This window comes from Phocoena sinus, chromosome 4, assembly GCF_008692025.1.
Source record: "Phocoena sinus isolate mPhoSin1 chromosome 4, mPhoSin1.pri, whole genome shotgun sequence".
NCBI classification, from domain to species: domain Eukaryota; kingdom Metazoa; phylum Chordata; class Mammalia; order Artiodactyla; family Phocoenidae; genus Phocoena; species Phocoena sinus.
This window is the reverse complement of record NC_045766.1, coordinates 63,702,505-63,711,197: the sequence shown is the minus strand read 5'-3', so window position 1 is coordinate 63,711,197 and position 8,693 is coordinate 63,702,505. Positions and strand designations below refer to the sequence as shown.

At 41.3% G+C, this 8,693-nt stretch overlaps 1 non-coding gene across 1 annotated transcript; it reads right to left on the bottom strand.

Annotated features, from left to right (window-relative positions):
- Positions 1-304: 304 nt before the first annotated feature.
- Positions 305-377, bottom strand: TRNAG-CCC. The gene has a single exon. It is a non-coding gene; the product is annotated as a tRNA-Gly (tRNA).
- Positions 378-8,693: the final 8,316 nt, after the last annotated feature.

The following is an 8,693-nucleotide window of genomic DNA, read 5'->3' as shown; positions in this document are numbered from 1 at the left end:
AAACTAATGTTAAGAGTACTTATCGTGTAGGTTACATATTCTTGCTTTAAATCTTAAAGACTTGAAAAAATAGGATTTACCTCGTGATGAATGAAATTCTAATTGCTGGGTGACTGGCTGGGTGTTATGAACCAAAATTGGAAAGATGCAGGGATGAGAGTCAATTTGGAAGAGAAATGCACCAGTTGAACATACAAGATAGTTACATTTTATTTATTTATTTTTTGACATTTATTTATTTATTTGGCTGTGCCAGGTCTTAGTTGTGCCCCACAGGATCTTGGTTGCAGCATGTGGGATCTAGTTCCCCAACCAGGGATCGAACCTGGGCCCCCTGCATTGGGAGTGCAGAGTCTTAACCATTGGACCACCGGGGAAGTCCCAAGATAGTTATATTTTATGATAGTTACATTGCATGATTGTAAGCAGCTCTTTGCAGGAAACCGTCCTATAGTTTATGACAGTTACATCGCATGATTGTAAGCAGCTCTTTGCAGGAAACCGCCCTCAGCAGGAAGCCCCTTTCCTTGTCACTTTAGCAAAGCTATACTGTAACTAACTTTTAAACCAGGCACCCCCATGCTATACTCATGTCCAGCCCAAGCACACCTTTCAAGTCTTTTAATCAGGCAATACCTTGCCTAACTTGCCGGTTCCTTCCGTAGATGAAATAAACACAAATGAAGAATAAGTAATTAACAGATGACCAGATCTCTTCCCTAGCTTCCCCTTCAGTAATCTCTCAAACGGTGTGACCAAACTGTGTGAACAAGATAACGTTTAGAGGAAGATCACAAGAAGTCAACAAGTCTGCATGCACTGGGGTGATGGCGATGACTCCGACCCCCTATCTCAATGATTAACTGAGATTACTTCCCTCCTTACCTTTAAAGCTTTCATGGCCAAGCAGAATCTTTGGAGGTAGTTTTTTTGGGGGACACTGAGTCTATCATCTCCCCAGATTGCTGGCACTGTGATTAAAGACAATTTTCCTTTCTATCAACATTTGTGAATTTGATTTTGTAAGCGGCAAGCAGCGGGGCCCAATTCAACAATATGATTTTGAATCATGCAAATGTTAAATAGTGAGATATTAAAATTGCAATAAAGTCTCACTTTATACACAAAATTTGAAACAATTTATAAAAATTTTTGAAAACAAAATTTGAAACAATTTCCCAAACTTTTAAAAATTAGCCAAAGACCGAGTATTTTTTAAGCAAGTACATTTTTAAAAATTCAGGTGTTAAATATTTATTGAACAACTATTATATATCGTGAACGTATAAGAAGTGCTGGGGATACATGAACTGATAAATTAGACATGACTGACTACTTATTTTTAAAATGTTACATCCCGAATTGACCAAATGCATCAGATGATTTCACACCAGTGCCAAGTTCAATGGGACATTGATCTGACTGTACACTTTGAGATAAAGGAAGCAATAGATTTTGGGGGGCTATTTATTCCATTCCTTTATTTCCATTGAGAAAATTCTTTTTGCAATGACATTTTTAGAGAGGAGATCTGTTGCAGTTTTCACAGTTACTGTGAATCAGTACAAAGATATTAAAAAAGCACTTCAAGCCTCTTGAAGGAAGCATATTTTCCAAATGCTAAAGAAGATTACTATTAACAAAAGGTACTTTAATGATCTTATTTATAGAATCACCCTTATCCAAATATATTGCCATGGTGTCTTATTTAAGAAAAGACTTAATTTTTAGTTACTTCATGAGATCAAATACCTTCCTCCATCTTTAAAAATACGTTAGGCAATGATTGGTGAGAGAAATGAATATTAAATGACATTTTTATAAGCATCTTTTTAATCTTAATTTCAATAGGCATCAGACTCATAGTTGATTATGGTTTCATGATTTCAAGTAGTATAGTAAATTAAAATACAGTCTTATATCACTTATAAGTGGAATCTAATATATGACACAAATGAACTTATCTACGAAACAGAAGCAGACTCACAAACATAGAAAACAGACTTGTGGTGGCCAAGGGGGAGTGGATTGGGAGTTTGGGATTAGAAGATGCAAACTATTATATATAGAATTGATAAACAATGAGGTCCTACTGTATAGCACAGGGAACTCTATTCAATATCCTGTCACAAACCATAATGGAAAAGAATACGAAAAATAATATATATATATATATATATATATATATATATAACTGAATCACTTTGCTGTACAGCAGAAATTAACACAACATTGTAAATCAACTATACTTCAGTAAAATGCATTTTAAAAATAAAATACAAACTTATATTTGACCCTAGCTTTTTTTTTTTAACATACAAGCTCCATCCTTTTTAAAATTTAATTTAATTTAATTTTGGCTGCATTGGGTCTTCGTTGCTGCACGTGGGCTTTCTCTAGCTGCGGTGAGCGGAGGCTACTCTTCCTTATAGTGCACAGGCTCTAGGCGCGCGGGCTTCAGTTGTTGTGGCACTTGGGCTCAGTTGCTCCGCGGCATGTGGGATCTTCCCAGACCAGGGCTCAAACTGGCGTCTCCTGCATTGGCAGGCAGATTCTTAACTACTGCGCCACCAGGGAAGCCCACCCTAGCTTTAATATTCACATTTAGAATTCCCAAGACAGATGTCAGTTTGCAGTGTTGTCTAATCTAGTCACTTTATTATTGTTTATACAACCAATCCCAATAGGCCTCCAAAAGAGACAACTGTTATACTGAAATTCTAATTTCCAGTTGCCTGCTGCCATAACTAGTGACTCTAGGATTCAAAACCCTTGAGTCAGGTTGCAATCAGAGACAGAAAAAACTCACTACAAATAAAGAATAGATACATACCTTTTCAAAAAGTCCAGTGAAATCTGACAATGATTTGATTTAAAAAAGAACACTGGCAAATGCTTGCTTTTCATATCACACATACACACACCCATCTGTCTTTAGCTTGAAGCAGAAAAGTAAAATGTCAATTAGAAGCTACTATTGGTACTATAGTGGATCCATTGGAGTGGATCTAAACCAGAAAGCAGTTGACCTTTATAGAAACATCTACTGTAATTGTCATTTGGAGATTAACGCACAGTAAAAACTGTCTTATAAGCAGCTTTCATAACACCGAGTACTTGAACTTCTGAACAACTCAATGTACACTAAAATTATTAACCTTTAAAATAATTATATGATCTCTGAAGACAAATATAAAAAAACATCCAAACAAACATGAACTTAGGACGTAAATATCATTCATGTAAAGGCCTATGTTTTTTCTGGCCTTTTTATACATTTATCCTGTGACCAAAATTTTGTCTCATCCACTCTGAAATACATATTATAGGAGGATGAATAGGCAGTTAAAAAGTACCAGAAGAGCAAAGGACTTCTTCTAAGGTTAGTTCTTCAAAATCTAGGAGCCTTAAGAAAAACACGATGCTGCTGGGGAAATGGCGCTGATTGACTTGCTCTAGGCAGGGTTTCCACAAACCTTCAACTTGTAAAAGACACAATTATCTGTGAAGAGCAATAAAGCAAACCACAACAAAACAAGGTATGCCTGTACGCCTGGACACTTCTGCCACATCAGTTCCTCAGGGACAAGCCAGAGAGCTTCTTCCATCAACTGTCTCAAAACTGGGGTAGGAATGGGCTGTGCAGGCTCTGGGTTCAGCTTGGCTACTCTATCCCAAAAGGAACAGTCCCTGTTTTTAGGAACACTAAGGGACTCTCTTCTCTTTCATAGTTATGCCACTGGCACCTCTGCAAGGGACTTCATTTGTCTCTCAAAGGTATCTGCATGCCACATTTAGAAATCCTATTTGCATACTGCAGTGAAGATTAACTAGCCTGTCACAGATCTTTTATTTCTTAGATGGTTGTCGGGCTGCACCCCAGAGGCCTGCAAGCCCTGTGCTTGCCCAGCTTCAAGACTGAAGAAAGAGCCCAGAGTCAGCAACAGAGACATCAATGGTCTGATGGATGGGGGAGCTTACACGCGGGAAGCAAGGTCCTGGAGCGACACCCTACTGTATGGGGTGGATGAACAGCAGGGCAGGAAGTAGCTGCAGGCTTCACTCTGGGGAGGACTAGGAGGCTCTCAGTTACGGGGAAATTGATGTCAGCTTGGCTCAGGGAAAGCAGCAGAGGAGCTGGCTCTCTAAACTCCTGTTAGGCCCCCGGGCTAAGTACTTTCCTGGGGCAGAGGTTTTCCCTTTGCTAAACTATCAAGGGGTAGCCATTCCGAGCTAAATATTAGAATAATCACTGTCTCTGGTGGGGGAGGGTGGGAAGTATGTGGGTATTTTCTGATTAGGGTCTACAGTTATGGGGGAAGATTTAGGGGGAAGGTCAGTCGAGTGAGTAGGGTGTAGGTGAAGTGGGGACTGGTCAAGCAGGGGATGTACAGAGAAGATTTAAGCAAGTACATTGTAAACCTTGTTTACAACATTGCCGTATGACTGTCCCATGTAAGAGAAATACCCATCACCCTTTATCAATATCGTTGGAACCACTTTTTTTTCATGTGCAGCAAAATTTTCATGAGTGATTTTGATGACCACTATTCTATTACTCTAATGTTCACTGTTATTTTAGTTGTAAATATTTCTATTATCTTAACACCCACCAAATATTATTAATTGGTGGTGGTGGTACAGTACTGAAAACTACACCTGAAATTCAGTAACTTTGGAAGATGAGGCAGATGTAATTAAAAAGCCCCTAAGAAGGCAAGTAAATGAGACACATGCAATGCTATTAATTTAGGAGCAAGCATTCTGCCAAATATTAAAGATGATGCTGAGAAAAATATAGGGCAGCATTAATGCAAAAATGAGCATAAGCGCTGTAGATTTAACAGCTCCATAACTCATCCTTTCTAATTTATGTTTACTCTTAGGAAGAAATGTTTCTAGAATATGCACATTTTGAAGACTGCTAAGTCTTCAGGTATGCATCTCTTAGATCAAATAAATCATGTAGGAAACTGTTCTAGGTAAATTCAAGTGAGGAAATCCTGGAGACTTTTGGAAATGCAATGTTGAAATACGAAAAAGGCCCAAGCTGGAGCTGTAAAGTTGGAAGTTATCCGTGTAAGATCAAGAGTTTCAATCATGAGAAAGGATGGACTTGCCAAGCAGAGAGTACACATTTAAGAGAAGGTCAAGGACATAATCTTCTGAAGCCACCAAATTCAGAGGACAGAAAGAGGAAGCAGATAGGGAGGACCCTTACCGAGAGCCTAGAACGTGTCAAGAAGGTTCCAAGCATATACTTCTAGCATCACATTTAATCCTCCCTACACCCCTGCCAGACTGTTGTATACACCTGGTTGTATAATGAGGGCCATAAGAAATGAAAGGTGAATCAGCTTAGCCCAGACAGTACAGGTCTGTCAGATTAAGGCATGGGTTAGCCTGACATAGAAAAATCAACTGCACAATTTCAAAACAGAGAGGAGAGAAACTGAGGTAACTCAGATGAAATGAACCGGTGCCCTCTGTCTCAGTAAATGACACCAGCATCTCCCCGGTTTGCAAAGCCACAAATCCAGGAGTTACCTTTCACCTGTCCTGTCCTTTTCTTACCCCCTCATCAAATCCATCAGCAGGTCCTAGGACTTCTACCTGAAGTTATATCCTTATCTTTAAACCGCATCTGCTGTCGACAACCTTAGACTAAGATACACTTATCTCTCCCCTAGAAAGCTCCAGTCACTTCCTAACCTGTGGCTACTCTTTCCGAGGTGCAACCCATTTTCCCTACAGCAACTAACAACGTAACATGAATGCTATCGGCATTTGGGGTATTAATTAATCATTGTTCATTGTTGGGACTTCATTGTTGAGGATGTCCTGTCCATTTCAGAATATTTAGCATCCCTGGCCTCTGTCCAGTAGCATCCCAAGTAAATGCTTCCCCTTACTTCCAAATGTCCCTGGGTGCGGGGTCGGGAAGGGGATAATACTGTTCCACCCCACCTCCCGCCATCCCCAGGTCGAGAACCACCGAGCCTGAGTGATTTCTTAAGGTAAATCGGATTATGCCACTGCTCTGCTTAAACCTTTAGTGGCTTCCCACTGCATTGAGAAAAACGCCCTAACCCCTGAGGATCCCAAGGCTGTTCATGACCTGCCCCCATTTGCTTCTTCAACCTCATTTTCTATAGCCATCCTCTTTCTCCTCTTAGCTGCTTCAATCCAGCTTCCTTTCTCATCCTTAGCCACATCAACCTGTTTCCTGCCTCTAGGCCTTCGTGCCTGCTATTCCCCTGGAATAGCTTCTCCCTTGGCTCTTCTTGACTAGCCCTTCTCTTTTTCTTCAGGACTAGGCACCAATGATAATGTAGGTGTGAGGCTGCCAGCGGCCATCCTGGCTAAGACTGAAGGCAAGCAACTGATGACAGACAGAAAAAGGGAAGGAAGGAAGAAGGGAGGGAGGGAGAGAGAGAGGGAGACAGAGACACACAGAGAGAGAGAATGGAAATGATATCTTTTGACCCCCTGGATTCCCCTGTGCCCTAGGTAAGACTCATCCATTTGAATTCCCAGTACACAAGCAGTGACATTGCCCTTTCTACTTAAGCTGCTTTGGGTTGGGTATGTACCACCTGCCATGGAAAACACTGACTACACCTGTGTGTAGCAAGGGTGGAAAGCGGATGAGTCTCTTCTAGTACTGGGTGAAAGGTGTGTTTTCAGGATTGCGTTGCAAGCTCCTTTAAAGAAGGTCTAGACTCTGGCAGAGTTGCCCAAACCATTTCCAGCTCTCCACTAAATATCTCCCATGCCCCCCACCCCATCGTATCCTTTTTCTCTTTCTTCTTCTTCCATCTCTTCCCATCTTTTGCCCTAAGGACGCTCAAAACTCCTTTCCTGGAAAAGAAATCTTCCCTCTACCCAGTTATCCTGAGGCAGGAGAATAGATGGGCTCCAGGCTAGACATTTACAGCTACCCTCCTGTTCATATTTATTGAGGTAGGAGATAGATGGGCTACAGGCTAGATATTTTTGCAACCGGCCTGTTTATACCACAAGATAGAAATGACAAGAGGAACTGAGTAAACAGCTGGACTTTGTCTCCTGTGGACACTTTAAGATAACAGTAATGGCAGGGGCAGAGAGGGGCTAAGCCCTGCTCAGGTGAAAAATCAAGAGATCACATATTTCTCATCCTTGGAGTCAGGGAGACCTCTACTGCACATGCACAGAAAGGCTCCTCAAGGGTCAAAAAGAGTGGCGGGGGACGCCAGACTATAAGTTTTGCTAACTTCCCAGGGACCCTCGCACTGAAATCCACCTTGGCTAAAGGATGCACACGCACATAGGGAAGGACCCTGAGACTAATCAGCTATGGGGGCAAAACAAGATGACTGGCCAGAGGGAAACAAAGTCCAGGAAGGCTGCCCCTCACAAATGCTTTAAACTTCCCGAAGGCGTCACTCTCTCTGAGCTTGCCTGTGAGTCTCTCTGCATGTATTCTGCTTTTCTAATAAACGCCTTACTCTCCTTTCTACCTTCTGTCTCCTTGTCAAATTTTTTTTTTCAAGGCAGACAAGAACTGGGGCCCAGACTATAGCCACAGCTTCTCGCGGTCTAGTGGTTAGGACTTGATGCTCTCGCCGCCGCAACCAGGTTTCCATCCCTGGTCAGGGAACGAAAGCCTCACTGCAAGCTGCCCCTCTCTGCTGTGTCTGTCCAAAATCAAGCCTTTTAGATTACATCCTCTCTCTCCCACCCTTCACCATCAAACTGCTTAAAAGAGATTACACACTCCCCTCCATTTTCTCATCATCTCCACCAGTTAACTCTGCCACCAGGCTTTTATACTCACCCTTCTAGTGAAACTGCATCTGCCAATGGTCACCATCACCTCCTAGTTGGTCAACTAACCCATGGCCTTTTCTTGGTCCTCACTCTTATTGCTCTTTCTGCAGCATTTAGTCTAGCTGACCACGCCTTCCTCATGTCCCCTGGCTTCTGAGATACCTAAAGGTTTTCCTAACTTCCTGGCCATTCTTTCTGGTTACTGGGGCAAAACCTCTAGGCAAGAGTGATAAGGTGAGTGCCAATGCTTGATTCAATCTCCTTGGTTCAAGTGAAGCCACTCAACTGGTTATGAGTCCTACTCCTTTAAAATTTCACCCGAAAGGGCCCATCACTTAGGCTGCTCAGAACAACCTAATGCTAGTAGATAAAAATTGAAATGGTCTAGGCACCATTCTATAATGGGAACTGTTTATTTCTTTATGCTCTCTGAACACTTGGATAGTATCTACAAATGTCCACTGGATTGACCTGTCCAGGTATCCCTCCTCTATTCATACTATACACCAGAACTTTAACTTGAGGTCTTAAAATGGATTGGGTAGAAAGACCAATCCTGCATCATAAAATGAAGTATATATAGTACAACTAACAGTTATTTTAAGCATAAATAATGAACAGATATAATTAAAGTGAGGCTCCTGTGTTAATTGCTGATCTTCCTTACCTGGGTATTGGGGGAAACCAATGGTTGGTCTGTCTGTACAAAGTTCAGGCACTTGACCCCAATTTAGCAATATTTTCTGACCGTTATGAAATGAAAAGAATTATGTTCTTATAAGGAAATGATCAGATCTTATGAGTTATGAGCAGATCCTAGTCTCACTTTTTCCTGTGTGTAGTAATATATCAGATTTTTGTTCTATTTTGTTCCTATTTTC